The sequence below is a fragment of the Ixodes scapularis genome, unplaced genomic scaffold (assembly GCF_016920785.2).
Source record: "Ixodes scapularis isolate PalLabHiFi unplaced genomic scaffold, ASM1692078v2 PGA_scaffold2__306_contigs__length_199485367, whole genome shotgun sequence".
In the NCBI taxonomy this organism is placed as follows: Eukaryota; Metazoa; Arthropoda; class Arachnida; order Ixodida; family Ixodidae; genus Ixodes; species Ixodes scapularis.
In genome coordinates, this window is record NW_024609857.1 from 133,323,730 (window position 1) to 133,343,481 (window position 19,752).

Below are 19,752 nucleotides of genomic sequence, written 5' to 3' on the forward strand. Positions count from 1 at the left end.
CGTGACAAGCATGTTTGTCAAATCGCGACGTCTAATCGGAAGAAAATATGACATTTTCACAAATTCTTAAATTGTCGGAAACAGCCCCATGATTTCGACAATTATTCAGTTCGTTCTATCAAATTTTTACTAAGAATTATTTAAAAAAATATAAAATCGCTCCCTGAGAAGCGCATCAAGCAATACGCGCATTTGGGACGCAAAATTAAACACTCAAACGGTAGTAATTTGCAGAAGGTGTAGGCATAATTTCTTGGACGCTGAAGTGCCAGCGTATTACTACCGGGCGAAACAAGGAGGCGGCAGGCTCTTCAAATCGACCGGAAAATTCGGTTTCTTAACCTATCGCGCTACGACTTTGTGCAGCGTTGCCCACAGATGGTGCATTTTTTTTGTAAAAATTTCAAAGAACGAACTTACCTGAGAAAAAAGTAAAGAAAGAAAAAGGCATAGCTCCTATGGAAACGCAGCGACGCCACCGTTCTTCTAACAACACGGCGCCGTTTCGCACGGGAGACAAGAGATGGCGCAACGAACGCTGCCAACGAACGAGCATACGGCGCCGAGAGCCGGCACTTCAGTAGACGATCTTTTCGATTCAAAAGCGGCTCGCGTTCCGCAGACGGCGACAGTCGCAGAAACAAAACCAGGCGCGGTAACAAAAAGGAACTGCAGTTCCTTGTCTGCTAAACACGCCGGCTCTCGGCGTCGTCTGCTCGTTCGTTGGCGGCAGTTGGCGTCGCGACCGCTTGCGCCATCTCTTGTCTCCCGTGCGAAACGGCGCCGTGTTGTTTGCAGACCTGTGGCGTCGCCGCGTTTCCATAGGAGCTAGGCCTTTTTCTTTCTTTACTTTTTCCTCAGTTAAGTTCGCTCTTTGCAAATTTTACAAAAAAAAAAAAAAAAATGCACCATCTGTGGGCAACGGTGCACAAAGTCGTAGCGCGATAGGTTAAGAAACCGAATTTTCCAGTCGATTTAAAAAGCCTGCCGTCTCCTTGTTTCGCCCTGTAGATTAAAGACTTCGATACCGAGGGATTCTCGCACGTTTCGTGTCAACCGGGTGAATAAGCAGGGGATTTAATTCAAACGACTCCTGTAGCCAGCCACCGCTTTTTCCTGGAAGATAATTTGAGAAAACTATTATTTTACTACGTAGTTTACAAATTTGAAAAAAAAGCAATATTTGTGGAACTAATAAGATAGCAGCACTCACAGATCACATTGAAACAAACAGGATACAGGGAGTTGTTTTCACATAGGTGTTTACTACAGAAGCGAAAGATTCTAGAATTTCAATTACCTATTTTCAGTTTGATGAAACATTCATTTAGCAGTTTTATTTTGCCTGACTTATACTAAAAAAAAACAAAAAAAAACCTATTCGCCTTGGTAGTTGTAGTGGGGTAAGGCGCTGAATATTTTATTTTCATTATCCTGCTTTTATTAGTGGGGAAGGGAACAGCAAGTCGCCATCTTAGCGCTTCGATACCTTGGCGCCAAAAGTGTTTGTTAGCACAAATACGCGTGCAGTGGTTTCAAGCTTTTCGTAAAATGTCCTTCTACAAATATCACTTCACCTTGCGTGAACGCAATGCGTGAAACTGGCGTTGATATACGTTACCAAAACAGCGCATGAAGCCAGCTGTCGAGCTGAAGAATTAATGATCTGCGCTCTCTGTACCAGTCTGTCCTACCCGTAACGTTACAAACGATGATGAACATTGGTAGAAAGGCGCCCCCCGTAATTTACGTACGCCGCGAATATCCGTTGGACATTTTGAACCCTGATAGCTTCGGTATACTCCAAATACGTTGTCAACTACAATATTCCATTTATCACCGATAACCACGGCAGCCCCGAAGAACACGAAACTAGATCAGCAAGCAGGCATTCCTTGAACGGCTACAGCGTCATCCGTCATCTTTACCGCGTAATCACGCTTCTGCCCTTACCAGCGCACAGAGCGTAGTCAGTAATAAAGAGCAGACGGTTGATTGGATCGGCGAGGGTGCACTTTTTATGCTCAATTCACCTACAAGCTGTCAATGCGGTGGACGCTACATGCTCGTGGATTCAATCATCCGTACACCTTTCGCCATGTGATCACTCTCCTTATCCATACCCATGAGTAGAGGAGCGGGGTCATGTGATGAGAGGGAGGCCGTTGATTGGTCCGGCGAGCGCCTACCCCTTACTGAACTGTGAACTCAGTGTTTGTCGGAGTACACTACCCTTTCTGCTTAGAAAGGCAAGACCTCCTCCGAGATCAGAATGGCGATGCGCTTGCAAAGGGCTAGTTTGGAGGGGCTTATCCCCCCCAAAAAAACGAGCACCAAGAGAAGACGCGTCACACGTATCCACTTGTAGCCTCGTCCCTAATGATTAAAAGCGCAACAAGACGACGGACACGGTTCAAGACAGAGACACAGTTCTGTGTCTGCGTCGCTATCTGTGTCCGTCGTCTTGTTGCGCTTTTTAATCATCATGAATCACCAAAATACCCAACTTTCTACTCTCGTAAACTCGTCCCAAAAGTGTATAGTGCAGTGGATGCTTAGTGCGTTTCAGAAGGCTCTGGGCCAACCAACCAGTCCCCCCGGCAGCTGCGCGTTCTACGCCTTATCAACGACTTGTAGTTTGCTGTCACGAGACCCTAACCGGAGGCACGATTGGCATAGAACCAGATTTGTGCCCATCTTAAAGGGATACTTAAACGAAATTTAAAATATACCGTCGTCTTCTGAAATAGGCTGATTATGATCCACAATATCCGTAAATGACAATCGCACGCTTGTAATATGAGCCTGGTGGCTGTATTTTTCGTTAAAAACGGCCCACTCTTGTTAGAGCTCAGAGAGCTGCCAGCGTAAAGTCCCTGTATCTGGGAAAAGTGGAGCATTCTCTTCCCAGCTCCTCCAAAAAACCCTCCTTACCCCACCTCTAACTTCCGGTTTGTAACGGACGCGCCCTCTGGAATTTCCCAAGCGTCTCGACGTCTCGGTCAGCTGGAGTGGTCGAGTTGCCGATCGTGTGGGCTTATCTCGTCAGACAAGTGCGGCAATAACCTCATTTAGACACCGCATGGGGTCTAAATCGTGGATCCCGAAAGTGCTTTGGATAATCGTCCGTACCGAGTTGCATTAGGTCAGTGTCTCGTGAGTGTTCGTCTTTACAGCTGGAGCGGGCGAGTTGCCGATCGTGTGGATTTTTCTCGTCATATAAGTGTGGCAATGACCTCATTTAGAGCTCGCATTCGTATCTGACCGTCCTGAAGCCGCTCTAGATCTGTTCGTCCAACCGTGAATCCCGAGAGTGCTTGGATAATCGTTCCTACCGAGTTGCATTAGATCAGTGTCTCGTGAGTGTTCGGCTTCACAGGAATCGCAAACCGCTTTTGATCATCATATCAAACCGCCAAATTGCAATTTTATTCTCAGCGATTTCCAATGATTGACTACTTTATAATTCGTGACCTTGGCGAACTTTCGGGAGGCTTTGGTCTACGGGCGCTAAAAACAATTTGGCGGCCTAGAACGCAAGATACTATTTTCTTTCTAGTCGGGGAAGCGGTGATGTGGTTGACGCTAAGTTAGAATTTGTATGCTGACTGCAGTACTAGTAATGATAAAAATCGCTACGTATTTCTGTGCGTGTATTCTGTGCCTGCTGTAAAAATTTACGGCACCGCGGGCCTTTCGCTACGGGGCTACGCGGTGCCGCTACTCTTCCGAGTGTAATAAATATTATTTTCGTTATTTTATTTGATGAAACCGTTTTTAGACATGAAAACTCCGTTTTCGTTTAGGCTTGTTACTCCGTAATTTTATCAGTATCTGTTTCTTTTCTGTTTGTCGCTCATACTAATAAAATCCAGGTTTAATTACCATTTACGCTGCTTTTAGACTCCTCGGCCAGCGTCCTAGGGCTAGAAACCTGGTGCAGACTTAGAAACCAGCGCTCGGTTTCGGCACCTAATCGAGTCACGCAATTGCAGGTTATTTCAGTAAAAGAGAATGAGTGAGCAAAAAAATATTTCAAATCTCATCCAGAGAACAATGCAAAACAAGCGAATGCGAGATCGAAATCTCCATGAAAATACACAAGCACAGATGACATTAAAGAGAAGAAAAAAGTCACAATTTTATTAATTTCACAAAACTGCCAGCCGAGTAAAAGGCCACGGCAGGAGTATTCACTACAAGTAGAACACATGGCGGGTACATAACAGATCACAGAATGAAAAAAAAAAGAAGATAGATGACACGGGGATGCACCATACACCATCAAAATACTTTCTTATTAGTTCACGAATGTGCAGGTTGCTTTACTGACAGGTGCGGTCACTTTTACGTATCATAAAGTACTTCTAAAGCCTTTACAACTTCCAATTCTGTTACTGGTATGGTATAGCCGAAGACAAGAAATTGTACAAACCACATGGGGTTAAACATCGAGCTGCTTGATGAGACGGCTCTGCAGGTATCCGACTTCAGATGCATACTCAAGATAAGGATGCATGACTGTGTTATATGCTGCAAGTTTTTGTATGGTAAAGAATCCATCAGTTCGTGTATTATGTCTTTCACAAACTTGAAGTCCTGGAGATGCCAATGAAGTTTACGTTCTACAGGCAAAAGCTACCTTAATTCCCGAGTGCCACATTCAAACCATGGGAAACACAAGAAAGATATATCCTAAAAAACTTTCTCGAAGATGCCTTTACTTCACGCAGTCCTCTTCATAGTGGACTTTCTGCAACGAGAGAGCGCTTAAGTCCAATTCGTTCTCTTCACGTGTCAACTGATTGCGCCAATATCAGTTTTATCTGTATAGAATATAGTTGTCTTTGTAGCTCTTTGTTATTCATCAGTAAACCAGAAAGACCTGCATTCTGATGAAACGGCCTGATGCCAAGTGTAAACAGTGTGCCTGAAAAAGAATAAAAGATTATTATTTAGTCTTGTCAAGTCGCTAACAGTGAGACAATAAAATTGGATGTAAATAACAGTGTGTAACTGTCTGCACTCTGCCAGGAAATAAAGAGCAGTCGAAAATGAAAACTCATCAGCTGTTGCTGCGGCAATCTGTCCCGGAAAAGCTGGAGAAGCAAGGGCCTATTGGGCGCTGCTCAGACCTTGTTCAGGCAGCCATGGGACAGTACACACTTCTAGAACGAATAAATAAGCAGAGACGACCGTCGCTGAGGTGTGCCCCGGTCGACTTGGAAACAGTATCATTGTGCTAAACTCGCCAGCAACTGGGAGGGGGGGGGGGGGGGGGGTTGCCGAACCAGGCTGCTCTAGGGAAGCTGGGAAAGTTAGGTTCTGTACAGCAGCGTTTGGAACTTCTTGGGAGGCCTCAGGAGGACACACTCGCCTAGAATTGACTAAGATGGAACTAGTGATAGGTGAGCCTCAGTTGACCTGGAAGGAGTATCGGACTGCCAAACTCACCAACAGCCGCGGTCACTGCGGCAGATTGCCCCGAGGGAAAAGCTCCGCTTGGACCTTGGTTGGGGCCCTCCAATGGATACACACTTTTGGAATGGATAGATATGGCACTAGTGGTAGGTGTGGCTCGGTCGACCAAGAAACAGTATCAGACAGCCAAACTCAAGAGCAGCTGCGGTTTCTGCAGCAGTCTGTTCTGGGGATGTTTCAGTACTGTGGGCATTGCCTTGTGGTGTTCTATTCAGTTTTTCCTGGGGGTGCCTCGGTAACTTTAGGGAGCCAACATAAAGAACAAATAAATGGAACTGCGTTTTGTAAAGGAGGCATCCAAAATCATCAGTTTGTGCATTAAATCTGTATTGTAAAACAGATAACGTGTCTTACTGAATAAAAAAATGGTTTGTGAGATGTTGTACATACCACCTACATTTCCAGTTCCCTTGCAGTGGTGGTTTACACCCTTGGTTGAAGGTAACGAAAAAAGAAATGTTTAGAAGCGCATATATCATTTCTCAATTTTTTGCTCTCCTTTGTTTTGCATGATTAGTGTTTTGAATTGCTCGATACTGAAGTGGTCCTATAATATATTAAAGAGATCGGATTTTAGTTGAGAGCCCATCACCGAAAGCACACCTCAAACGCCCGTTTCTGCAGATCCCAGGTTAGCGTGCCAAAGACCTGCACGTAAAGTTTGCGCTGTCAGAGCTGCTCGCGCGACTGTGGGGTTGATCTCAAATGTTTTATTTGCTTGCGGGTTTGTTTCAATAAGACTGCGAGCGAAGGAGACCCTATTGACACTACGAGAGCGAACGCACTTTGAGCGGGCTAAGCACATACGCTTGTCCAGTAAGAACATCGTCAGAGACATACCCGTGCTTGTCGCACTGGCTGCGCTCGCACTTATATTTAAACGGAGTATAGATACATCCACATGCTCGGGTCCGCAGCCGTGGCAGCGTTGCAAGCTGTGTGTGCAAGACAAAGTATAGTATCCGAGCACGTACGCAACACTTCACGAGAGCGCGTACTCCGCACGCACCCGTAATTGGGAGCGATGCCGATGCCACAAGCACGAGCAGTCGCGACTGTGCGTGGGGGCGTTTTGAACGCCCCTACGCACAGTCGCGTTTGAAAGCGTTTAACTGCGTTCGACTGCAAGAACGCAGGACATCCGTACTTCTTTTATCACATGCCAAGCCATTCCTTGAATTGGACTCCACGCTTCATACGAAGCACAGTTGTGCCGATCACTCACTTTCGTTTCTCGAGGCAACGCAGTTGGACGCTCTCAAACGCAACTGTGCGTAGGGGCCTTTACTTCCACGGCACGAGCGTCCGTGCATGCCAAGTGGCAATGTTGTGCTCGCTATTACATCGCTCGCGTTTACGGTGGAATAGAGTGCATAACTCGCTCTAAACAGCTGTCTTCTTGCATGCTGCTCAGCTTTATACGGAGCACTCACCTGGCATAACTTTGCGGCTTCCGTCGGGTTGAAATCTTTTTGATCGATTCGGTGAAGCAATTAAGATCTTCCTCCGAGGTTCATTTTCCGCAGAGGGAACACTGAAAAGCTTTCCGGCCGACTTTTCTACAGGCGCAGCAGCCCGTCAGCTGCGGCGTAGCAACCATAAAGTTATTATAATAAACGCTAGAGGCTCAGCTGGCGCTAGTGTCTACGGGACTTCCGGTTGCAAATTGAAGCCGTCAGCATGCAGTCTACTTTTCCAGTCTTCCTGTGTATTCCTATGGGAAAACGCACGTGAATTTTGTCTCGTCGCCGAAAAATAACATTAATAACTTTTGTTATTTCGGTTGTACCGGATAGTATCTACCTTTATTAATATTGTGAAAGTGTAATTCCTTTAGTTACAGCATTTTTCCTTTACCACTGAACGATGTTAAACTTCGCTATATTTCAGGCCCAAACCTCTGTTCCATGAACGGTATGTAGAAATGAGCGACAATTCTAAGCAAAAGAACAATCGAAAGGAATGTAGAGTGTGTTCAAAGTTCGCCAGCATTCCGTTGGTGCTTATATATTGCTAATACGCCTGTCCTCTCACTATATGAAAATGACCCCGTCGTGCATCTTTACGAGTGGTTAAAAAAAACGTTCGAAACGTAAAGAATAAAGTATGTGGGCTACGAAAGGTGTGTTTCCTTATTATTACCTATGTTGGTCACTTTTTATGGCGCACCTGTTCTCTGGCTTCCCCCCCATTTGCAAAGAATTAAAGCGTGCGAGTGATGATTTGAACACAGAACAAGCATTTTCGCATATATTTATGAGCAGAAAGAATAAAGCAGTACTTATTTATTGCAAATTGGGCTATATTACGTGGCTTTCAATCTATTTTGATCGTCTGCAAGCACAAGCAGTTACTTATCCAGTGTTACTGCGTAGTTCTTGCCGTCTCTCCTGATTTTCCACATGTCCTTCGTTCGTTTGGCCCGTATATCCCCAATGCTGGAAAGCGTCGACGCCGTCGACGCCGTGTTCGCAAAACAGTGTCCGACAGTGCACATAAATACACGTACGAAGCGGTTTTAGCACCGTTTTTTATGCCACGATTTTAAAATAAAAGCGCCGTAACTGCCCAATTATTTCATCTGCGTATCTGGGAAAGGCTCCAATGTGCCTAGTAGGTACTAATTATTCGTGATATTTGCTCTTATAATCGAGCGCAGAATGGCAATGGACTCGATTATTTCCGTAGAAATGCATTACCGGAAGTCAATTTCGGTCTGCTTGCTGTCTGCTTCAATTTGCAACAGCACACTAGCGCCAGTTGAACCTCTAGCGTAAATTATAATAACTCTATGGTAGCAACATCTTGGGAAATACATGGCGAGCGGAAGTCCAAAACCGAAAGCCAGATATCACGTGACGACTGGCCAATATTGTGCACGGCGGCTAGTTCAAAAAATGGCGCCACTTTTCCCAGGATAGAGAGGCTTTAAGCCAGCGGAGTGCAGGTCATATCCGGAACAGTCGTGACGTAGGGTGTCTCAGGATGAGCAAAGCTGCGGCGAAACTGACGTGTCAGGATGCCCTAGCCGTTCCAAATAAAGTCCTTGTATCTGAGAAAAGTGGCGCATTCTCTTCCCTCCTCCTCCAAAAACCCTCCTAACCCCGCGTCTAACTTCCGGTTCGCGAGTGAGGTACCCTCTGGAATTTCCCAAGTGTCTCGACATCGCGGTCAGCTGGAGGGCCGATCGTGTCGACTTTTGTCGTTATATAAGTTTGGAAATGGCCTCATTTAGAGCCTGCATTCGCATCCAACCGTCCTAAAGCCGCTCTAGATCTGTTCATTTAACCGTGGATCCCGAAAGTGCTTTAGATAATCGTCCCAATCGCCCCTACCGAGTTGTATTAGGTCAGTGTCTTGTGAGTATTCGGCTTCACAGAAATTGCAAGTCGTTTTTAATCATAACATCAAACCGCCAAAGTGCAATTATATTCTCCACGATCGCAACTAATTTACGAGTTTATAATACGCGTCCTGGGTGAGCTTTCGGGAGGGGGTTTGGCCTACGGGATCTAAAAACAATTTGGCGGCCTAGAAAGCAAGATACTATTTTCTTTCGAATCTGGGAAGCGGTGATGTGGTTGACGCTAAGCTAGCATTTTTAAGCTGACTGCAGTACTAGTAATGATGAAAATCTCTACACGTATTTTTGTGCATGTGTATTCTGTGCATGCTGTAAAAATTTGCGACACCGTGGGCCTTTCGTTACGGGGCTACGTGGTTTCGCTACTCTTCCGAGCGTAATGAATACTGTTTTCGTTATTTTCTCTGATGAAACCTTTTTTAGAAATGAAAACTCCGTTTTTGTTTAGTGTTATTACTCCGTAGTTTTATCAGAGTGTCTGTATCCCTTCTGTTACTCGTTCATACTGAAACAAATCCAGGTTTAATTACGATTCACGCTGCTTTGAGACTCCTTGGCCAGCGTCCTAGGGCTAGAAACCTGGTGCAGGCTTGAAAACCAGCGCTCGGTTTCTGCACCTAATCAAGTGCTTTCGATTTTTTTGCTTTTATACAATTTTAATGACGACCTGAAATTTCTCTATTCAACATGTCAATATTCATACATATTAATTATTGTAGTTGCAAATAAGGCCTCTGGAGTCTACACCAAATCTGAGGAAAGAGTCGAGCGATTGCCGGTTATTTCAGTAAAAGCGAAAGAGGCAAAAAAAAAAAAAATTCAAATCACGTCCAAAGAACATTTCACAACAAGAGAATATAAGATCTAAATCTCCATGAAAATACACAAGCACAAATGATGTTGAAAAGAACAAACTCAGTCACAGTTTCACAAAAGTGCCAGCCAAGTAAAAAGCCACGGCAGGAGCATGCACTACAAGTAGAACACATGATGAGTGCATAACAAAGCAAATCACAGAATGAAAAAGAAAATAACTGACACGTAGAAGCACAATACACAATCAAAATGTTTTTTTTTTTAAACTTCACAAGTGTGCAGGTAGCTTTACTGACAGGTGCAGTCACTTTTACATATCATAAAATATTTCTAAAGCCCTTACAACTTCTAATTCTGGTACGGGTGCGATAGACCTAAAGTCAATAAATTGTACAAACCACATTTAGTTAAACATCGAGCTGCTTCATGAGACAGGTCTGCAGGTATCCTACTACAGATGCATACGAAAGATAAGGATACACGAGTGTGTTATATGCTGCACATTTGACTCGCCTGGTATGCTGAAGAATCCATCGGCTTGTGCATTATGTCTGACACGAACTTGAAGTCCTGGAGGTGCCAATAAAGTGTGCGTTCTGCAGGCAAAAGATACCCCAATTCCCCAGTACCACATTAAAACCAGGGGAACCACAAAAAGGTGTATCTTATACGCAAGAATGCTCAAGCTTCGCCGCTGACTGCAGCGCTATCCCAGACCCTAGCGGGACGTTTTGGTACTATCGGATCGCGTGGTTTGGCGTGTCTCGCGGGTTTTTGCTACGCGTTTCGCTGCCATCTTCGGCGCTTCACGAGTTATTTACGCAGGAGGAATAGAAAAAAAGAAACGCAAGTCTGGCACACAATACTGTTTCGTGGTTGGTTGTAGCAAAAACCTCAGGGAACGGACTAGCAAGTCTCTGCACTTCTACCGTTCCCCTGGCAAAGCGTACGAGACCCAACGACGAAAAGCTTGGATCACAGCAGTGCGCCGACAGAAGTATGTACTTCATTAGTAGTGCATGAATTTTGGCTAATGCGCCGATAATGAATTGGGGCGGAATTACCGTTTTTTCGGACTATAGTGCGCGGACTATGCATGTTTAAAAGTTGAAATTTTACCCGGTGCGGACTATCTAAAGGTGCGGATTATACAAGGTTTTGCATGTTTCTGGATCGTTCCCTGTGACAACAAGCGAATGATTTTATAAAGGATAGAGTATATTAATAGTGATTTATGTATGATACAAGCTTCTTTGTGAGCTAATGCACCAGGCATTTCTCAAGGTGTGTTGTGTATGATAATTTGTACGTTCGGATTACGCACTAAGTGCGGAATATGCGCCGCGTGCGGACTATCTAAGCAAAAACTTATTTTTGACCCCATAATCTTTTTTGCGTACTATAATCAAGAAAACACGGTAGTATGACTGTCAGCATAAGAAATGTGGATGTGCCAAGTGGGGTAAAGCACTGTGGCAATGCCGGCGTCACGAGAGTTTGCAATTTACGTGCTCGTATCGTAGCATTTATACAGTGACGCTACGCTACTCTGGCAAACATATTCCATCTGAGATATTTAGAAATGTGATGTCGACTTGGAAGCTAATAAAAGGTCGGCCTGATTTCCGGCTGGTAAGGCCAGAGCTCGGTCTCAGGTTATTTTATTTTTCAGCGAGGATGGCTCCAAGTGGTTGCCGTCCCCAGCGACGAGAATTTGAGTGCCCATTTTGTGGACAACTGTAAGAACGACGCTGAGGCACACCCCTCGTACACATGCCTCGGCAAACCTCACTCATGAGGGCCCTCACTCACCCTCACTCACCCTCACTCACCCTCATCCTCACAGGTGAGGTGAGGGTGAGTGAGTTCCTGAACCAGGAAAATTCATGAGTGTGAGGGTGAGTGAGGGCCGTGAGGGGCTGTGAGTGCGGTGAGGACCGTGAGGGCTGTGAGGGCCGTGAGGGCCGTGAGGGCCGTGAGGGCGGTGAGGGCCGTGAGGGCCGTGAGGGCGGTGAGGGCCGTGAGGGCCGTGAGGGCGGTGAGGGCGGTAAGGGGTATGAGGGCCATGAGTGCGTGAGGGGTGTGAGGGCGGTGAGTGCGTGAGTGGTGTGAGGGCCATGAGTGCGTGAGGGCAGTGAGTGGCATGAGAGGCGTGGGGGCCGTGAGGGTCGTGAGGGCGGTGAGTGCATGAGGTGTGTGAGGGCCATGAGTGCGTGAGGCCCCCTTCAGATCGAGCATCTTTCTCAGCAATTTTGGTGTTAATGACGGGTTGTTCTCTAGCTTTCCCTAGATCGACACGAATTGCTGAGATCGGGTCCGGCTCGAAATAAGCAAGCAACTCGGAGCAGTTCGAATACGTTTGAAGCGACTGCACCCAATCAGGGACGCAAAAGTTTCACGTGATACCTCGTGCCGGTGATGATGACACCGAAAGACCTGGTTCTGGTTTGAAATCGATCGTTTTTTTTGTAAATAAACTGTTTCAGAAAGGTGCATTAGTATTCTTAAAGAGATTTTAATGTATAAAAACACGTTTATAACGCGTAATTGTGTCTAAATAGTGCAAGAAAAATAAAATTTTATGATGACAATGGCAAATTGCAGCAATTGGTTGCTGCGTGTGATCGCGGGCGGGCCCGTGTTGCTGGTGTTGCGACGTAAAGTTTCTGGGCGAAATTGCCCTATCTGAAGATGGCCTGAGTGGCGTCAGGGCCATCAGCGCGTGAGGGGTGTGAGGGCGGTGAGGGCGGTGAGGGCGGTGAGTGGTGTGAGGGCGGTGAGTGGCGTGAGGGCGGTGAGTGGCGTGAGGGCGGTGAGTGGTGTGAGGGCGGTGAGTGGAGTGAGGGCGGTGAGTGGCGTGAGGGCGGTGAGTGGCGTGAGGGCCGTGAGGGCGGTGAGGGCCGTGAGGGCGGTGAGGGCCGTGAGGGCGGTGAGTGGCGTGAGGGCGGTGACTTTGGTGAGGACCATGAGTGAGTGAGGGGCGTGAGGGCCGTGGGGCGGTGAGGGGCGTGAAGGCCGTGAGGGGCGTGAGGGCCGTGAGGGCGGTGAGTGCGTGAGGGCCGTGAGGTTCAGTGAGGGTGAGTGAAGGGCTGAAGGTGAGTGTGGCTGTGAGGGTGAGGGTGAGTGAGGGGCTGAAGGTGAGTGTAGCTGTGAGGGTGAGGGTGAGTGAGGGGCTTAGGTGAGTGTGGCTGTGAGGGTGAGGATGAGTGAGGGTGACCTAAAATGCCGACCTCTGCTCGTACATCCCCACGATCTTCCCACCTGTCTACAAGAAAAAGGCACCCAATGCGGAGAGGGCAAAGAGGTAATAGTATTGTAGTCTAGCATATAGTGCAAGACGTGACATGTTCAACCATTCAGGTTGCTGAAACAATCCAGCCGCTGCAAACCCATGCCACCTCCAGTGGGGACGCCTCCTGACCCTGACACGGTTTCTGAGCCAGAGGCCGAGAGTTCCAACCGGGATTCCTTTACGACACTCCTCCACACGGCAGCCCAAGCTATGCCTACGAAGTGCACGTCTACAGTGATAATTGGAGGCAATTTATGGGGGGTGGGGGAGGGGGCACCCTGTGACTGCAAGTAATATCATTTAAAGGCCCCATTTCAAGGACTGTAAACGCAAGTTCTACCTCAGCATAGAGAATATTGCTTTGGACCTTCGTTTCTTACTTTTCAGTGCCTACCATCATGAGTGCAGAGTATTCATACATTTGTTTGCGGCACAGGATCTAGAGTGCTACTTTAATTTCCGTGTTACTGGTTCTTAGGCGACGCAGTCTGATGACGAGGCACTGGACGGTGGGCCGCTTTGGCTCTTGCTGTCTGCTACAGATGGGCAGAACGGATCAACGCAGGTCACTCGCACAGGGCAGGTGGATGAGGTGATTTTAACAGAGGAGTAATACATTTAAATTTAATATTCTCTATGGGAGGATGTCATCACTCAGTTTCTATCCTATGCCGCTGTGTTAAATAGGAACGTTTTATTTCAATTTTCCTTCCAACCATTAGGTCCCGAGCACGGCCTCAAGCACGGTCCCCAGCACGGCCCCAAGCACGGCCCCAAGCACGGCCAAAAGCACGGCCCCAAGCACGGCCCCAAGCACGGCCCCAAGCACGGCCCCAAGCACGGCCCCAAGCACGGCCCCAAGCATGGCCCCAAGCACGGCCCCAAGCACGGCCCCAAGCACGGCCCAGAGCACAGACAGAAAGTGGCGACGGCGGTGCGGTTTCCTTGGGTTCCAGTCTCTCAAGGATTCAGAGCAGGCACTGCAGGACCTATACGGTGTCACAATGACTGTTTTCAGCCTCCTACTGTGTCTGACACCCGCAACCAGGTACAGTAGTAGTGACATTCCGGCCGAGGACAAACTCGTTCTCTTCATGAAACTTAAGTTGGGGATCAGTTACACCGCAATGGCCGCTCTCTTTTCCGTCGACAAGACCACAGCTTCTAGGATCTTCAGGACCCTACTGGACACTCTTAGTGTGAGGCTTGAACGATGGGTATTTGTGCCAGCCCTTGAAATTATCAAGGAGTCGCTACCGCCAGCCTTTAAGACGCACTACCCAGATTGCACATTCATTATTGATTGCACAGAAATTAAAACTGAATCTTCATCTGACCCTGAGCAACAACACTACTTCTACTCTACCTACAAAAGTGGTTACACCGTCAAATCGCTGATTGGCTTAGTTCCCAATGGCATGATTTCATTTATATCTAAGATCTATGGGGGCCGACAAAGTGACTGCCACATAACTGTTAACTCTGGGTTTCTGTCCCTGGTTCAGCCCGGTGATGTTGTTTTAAGCGACAAGGGCTTTCCAAGCATCCGAACTACAGTGGCTGAAAAGAGTGCTGTCCTCGTCATGCCGCCATTCTCAAGTGCTGGTCAGCAGTTTTCTCAGGAGGACATGCACAGTACTTACCGCATCGAACAGGTTCGCATTCATGTAGAAAGGGTAATACAGAGGCTCAAAACGTTTCACATTCTGATGCACAGAGTTCCACTCGCGCTTATCCCACAGATGAACCAGGTTGTTCAAGTTTGCTGAGCTCTTGTCAACATGCCGGCACTCATTATAAAAAAGTAAGATGTCTCCTTCCAAGTCAGAACGAGCATGTTGGTAAAGTACACGTGGCTCAGGAAGGAAGGAAAATAAAGGATGGACGCAGTACAACTTCCCAACAAGATACAGTATTTATTTGCACCGAAGTTTTTATAGTAACAGACAAGCTTCAGTGGAAATAAACATTGTCTCTAGTTAAAAGTTGTACCGTGACTGTCCTTTATTGTTCCCCATTCCTAAGCTACATTTCTCCTTTTCCATGCAAAAATTATGACATTCAGCTTTATTTCCTATAAGCAAGTAGGATGCAGGATATTTCCTCAAAATATGCGTCAAGCTCACATAGACAACCATTTAAGTCGTTTACAGTAGGCCCCACATATCATAGTTTAGGCGGAAACGTCTTGCAGTCCGTGTTTTTATGTGAAGTAAAAGTAGCCAGGTTGCCTCCAAGAGTCTGATCTCACCAACCAGTTCGGCTACGCTGCTGCGGTGCGTAGTGGGAACTTTAGTTTTTCTGCATTTGAGACAACCTCGCCTAAACTCTGCATGTGCAGAGCACGAGATAGTATGAGCGATATCGTGCACTGCTGGTTGCCTCCTGAGAACTAAAGTTATGGCGGCATCACCCATGCGCCAAACATTTGGTGAAATCGGTCTATTTGACAGAAGCTAATTGCAGTGAAAGTACCATGTGACGGATCGTCAAAGAGTGTGTACTCGCTTTCACCTCAAGAACCGTAGTAAAAAAAGTTCTCCACGTGCAGCATAACTAATTTCATTATTTGTGTGGCAGTTTATGCACTTTTATGGGCATACAAGGTGTATTTCGTTTCGTAGTTTATGATGGCACACAGCTTTCAAATGTAAGAAATTGTTTTTCGTTTACTGTCAACGAAATTGTGTAAGAAAAAGGGCTGGAGGTACACCTAAGCACGTCTTATGAGTTGTGAATGCGGAAGCAAGCATGTCATTATTTTGCTTCCTTATTTAGTCTTCAACATACTTGCGTCGACGGCGGAGCGCACGTTTACGTGCCATTTGGCGCGGCTTCAAAGCTGATGGCGTCGGCTCGCTCCGTGGGACAGTTAATGTTTTCACTTTGAAACTTCATGAAGCGTATGAACTATATGCAAGACACTTTTTTTCTTGAGAATCCGAGTAAAATATAATAATCACTTGCTCACTGCTGATCTAGTTAGTGGGAGTGTTGCCCCATTCGAGTACTGAAATTGGTTCGTAACCTTGTGCCCGAATCACTCATCTCTACCTGGCTTCATGGTCAAAATATGTTTGGCGCTTGAAATTAACCACCACCTCCTAAAGGTAGACAGACATTGCACTGCCTAAACGCTCGATACAATTTGCGTGCAATTTAAACGAACATCGCTATGTGTAATGGTTAGATTTGTTTTTTAAAGTGCAACCAGTCTGAGCTCCTTTTTTAACGTCATATAATGTGCCAATGTTAAGCCCCCCACTATTTTTTCTTGGTGAAGGTTACGACGGCTAGTCATGCATGAATGACACATTGAATATAAATGATCAAGGGAAAAAAAACACTCCAGTGTGGAATCCAGTGAGTTTAATGCAAATTCTGAACGCAGTGCAAGTCACTGTCACTGGAAATGTAAACTTTATTTCTAAAAGAAATACAGTGGCCCGACATACCTTTGCCAGAACATAAAAATGAGACTGGTTCATGTAGCATTTAAATTTTCCTTGTGACATGTTTTCTGCTGTTACACTTTCATCTGTGCAATAAATGCGACATGCTCTGTTTCATAAGCATTGAAACCCGTAATTGCAAATAATTGGGAAGAAATAGGCGAAGTAAAAATGTTCTAGTTTTGGGATGGTCTCTGCAAGAAATCCATCCTCTCTTTTCACAAGGATGGACTCTGAGCCTTTCGGGCTATAGACATAAAATACTGCCTTCTGCGGGTTCAGCACATACAGCTGAGCCTGCACTTGGGTGTAGTACGGGTGAGGTGGCTCAAGTGACAGATCACCTTCTCTGCATACAAGGTAGGAAACATTGTACCGACTTTCGGCACGATCCAGAATCGGGCAGTCCTGGCAAGTTTCTGGGCATTTATTTTCTACCAGCACCGTCTCAACGTCTAACATCATGAGGCCGTCTGGGCTGCAACAAAGCCAGGGCTGCTGGGGCATGACAACAAGACCTGCCTGATATTGCACACAGTGAATACCTTATCGCACTATTGATCAAGGATGATGAATATCATAAAAAACATCTACCTGTAAAATTGGCGTGCCTAGCTTCTCCTGCAGCTCTTCTCTTGCGGTACCTTCTTTCTAGATACCTGCACGCATATTACAGAAAGAAGGGCCACAAAATGCAAAATCATGCCTGCATAGGTTACTCCAAAGGTAACATGCCGTTACAGTTTACTACCTTGCTTAACAAGATCAACCGGAACAATATCCATGTCAGAAAATTTACACAGAAAACTTTGCTTCTAAAGACCAGAATTTGTTATGTTCCATTCGTGCCGCCGTTTTTGTCGATGCTGGCACCACCGACGATAGCAGGGCTGGGAAGGTATTCAGGATGAGCTTTTTAAACCTTTGTGTAGATTGTAGTGCAGGAACGACAGAAATGCATAAGCATGAAACACCAAGAACACCGACGCCAATGTTGCTGCAAAATGCAAAAACCATTGTAACCGCAGTCCCCCTTTCATCATTCGCATGCCACCAGCACGAGCCGATGTAAAGGAAAATTAACCTTGGCGATAAAGGCATTACCTGAGGCTATATGCTCGTACCGAGAACCTCCAGAGTTTATGCACTGTGTATCAATATAACAAAAAAGGTGGGCCGAAACGTGGATGAGATCGCAGGGAGCAAGTGCTTCGGACAGTGGTCTATGCATTTGTTGCCACCTGGTCATGTCATGCGTGGCTGGTGCCGAAACGTGAATATATGTGCATATTACTATACTGCACAACTTTGAGAAGCGCTTTGGCCGGCCCATGCTTTTGGCTAAGGCTTCATGATCGCCTGCTCTGGTGCGGGTGGGGTTGGCCGTGGTGCTACTAATGCGCATGCGGCGCTCTTCATGCCACCTTGAGGTGTTAATCGGGCAAGAAGCAAACAGCCAAGCAGAAAGCATCACTTTAAGGCTGTCTTAATGCACTTTAAATACTGTCATTTGTAGCTAACATGCATCATGAATTTTCGAAATTGCAACTTCAATAGCAGATATTTTCAGCCAGAAATTTTACATTTGATGGCAAGTAAGACCTATTGCTATATTGCCAAGGCATTAAGGAGAATGCAGTGATTGGTGTTTCATGCGCCACACGCGCACGCCTTCCCGGTATAAAAGACTCGAAATAAATAACCAAAATAATGCGTTGACGAACGAGCGTGCAAGATGCCATTTGTTCTAGGCTTCTCCCTTAGAAAAGTTACTACTGCTGACGCCAGCACGCGCGGGGCGTGGAACACCAATCCCTGCGTTCTCTTTGATGCTTGGGTAATATAGCAATAGTTCTATTTTAACATAAGCCAGTGGCACCAGTATATTTGAATGATCAATATATCATCCTTCGTTTCTATTGGCATGATTCATGAAACTTTAGTTGCCACAAAAGTCATTCACAGCACGGCCTGCATCACGGTGGAACTCTGAACGCTCCGTTTGCAGGCATGCAAGTGGGCAGGCAAGAGGAAGAATGCTTTCAACGTATTCATGCCACATAAATACTTTGCATGCAATGATGAGACTAAATGTTGAAGAGCAATAGAGTACAATCAGAAACACTGCAAGGAATCAACTTCCAAATAGTATAATAGGGGTTGAAGAACCCATTGCAGTAAAGATTTGTAGATTTGGCTGTAACATGCTTGAAAGGCAGATAGTCTACAACATGCCGTGGGTTCTGGGATTGGCCTTGGGTATCCAGGGCCATATCCTCCACGTCGCACTAAAGCAGGATATGTGCGACGTACCGCTCTTGGAGCCTGTCACTAAGCGCAGCTAAAAAGTCAAGCGCTTTCAGAGAGATCCTTAGGCCCACAAAGGAAGCTGTCATGTGGTGGAACACCTGGCGAGGTTCCTTTATGGCTGCAAAGGTACCCCACAAGCCTTTCTTGGTCCACAGCCCGAAAGACCTGGGTGACCATGGAGTTGAGGACATCTCTGCATATGGCGTCCTCAAGACTCCTGGTAGAAAGTTTTAGAATTTACACAAGGCGACCTTCCACCTCTGGAAAATGCTCCAAAATAATTGAAGGTGAAACAGGTCGACCATTTGGACATGTGCTTCTTGGACCTAAAACAAAAATAAAGGCTTCATATTGGTATCAAACTGAACATCACACAATGGTGCCCTAAAATGAGTGCTGTATTTAATTGTATCAACAAATGAAATGATATTTCACGTGAGTAATACACGGCCTAGGCAATTGTGAACCAATTGTAGAGAATTTACCTAGGCTGATTTGTTACCACCATACGAAGTTTACTACTTACTCATGCTTTAACCTTACTGGAGATTACTATTTCTCACGGAACGACAGGCTGCCCCCTCGAAATTTAAATGTAATGCACCCCCGAGTAAGATACTGAATAAAGTACAAGAAAAATAACCTGGGAACAAATCCATGAGGGGTTTGTTCGTGGCATACACTGCTTTGTGGTTTGGTCTGCCTCACTGTTGAGGCCGGCTGGTGCATGAGGCGTCTTTGGCAGTATTAATAAAAAAAAATACTGCAACGCAGTGCTTGCACCGGCTCTCGACACCAGCCCGGCAGGTGCAGGTGGCAATCGAAACAGCCCGCGCGGACGTTGAAAGCTAAAGAAGAGCAACGGAAGGACCTTGTAGCTTCATTCAGCAACCAAACTTAGCACGCAAATGTCATCCGCAACGTGTAAACAGTACTATAGCCTAACTAGAGCTCAAGCAGGGACCGTACTGTCCGCAGCACGTTTTTTGCACTTGAGGCTGACCTATTACCTGACAAAAACAAAAATGAACCACTGT

General features: G+C 46.2%; 1 pseudogene; it reads left to right on the forward strand.

Moving 5' to 3' along the window:
* The first annotated feature begins 9,105 nt into the window (after nt 1-9,105).
* LOC120840745 lies at nt 9,106-18,750 on the forward strand (annotated as a pseudogene).
* The last annotated feature ends 1,002 nt before the right edge of the window (nt 18,751-19,752 follow it).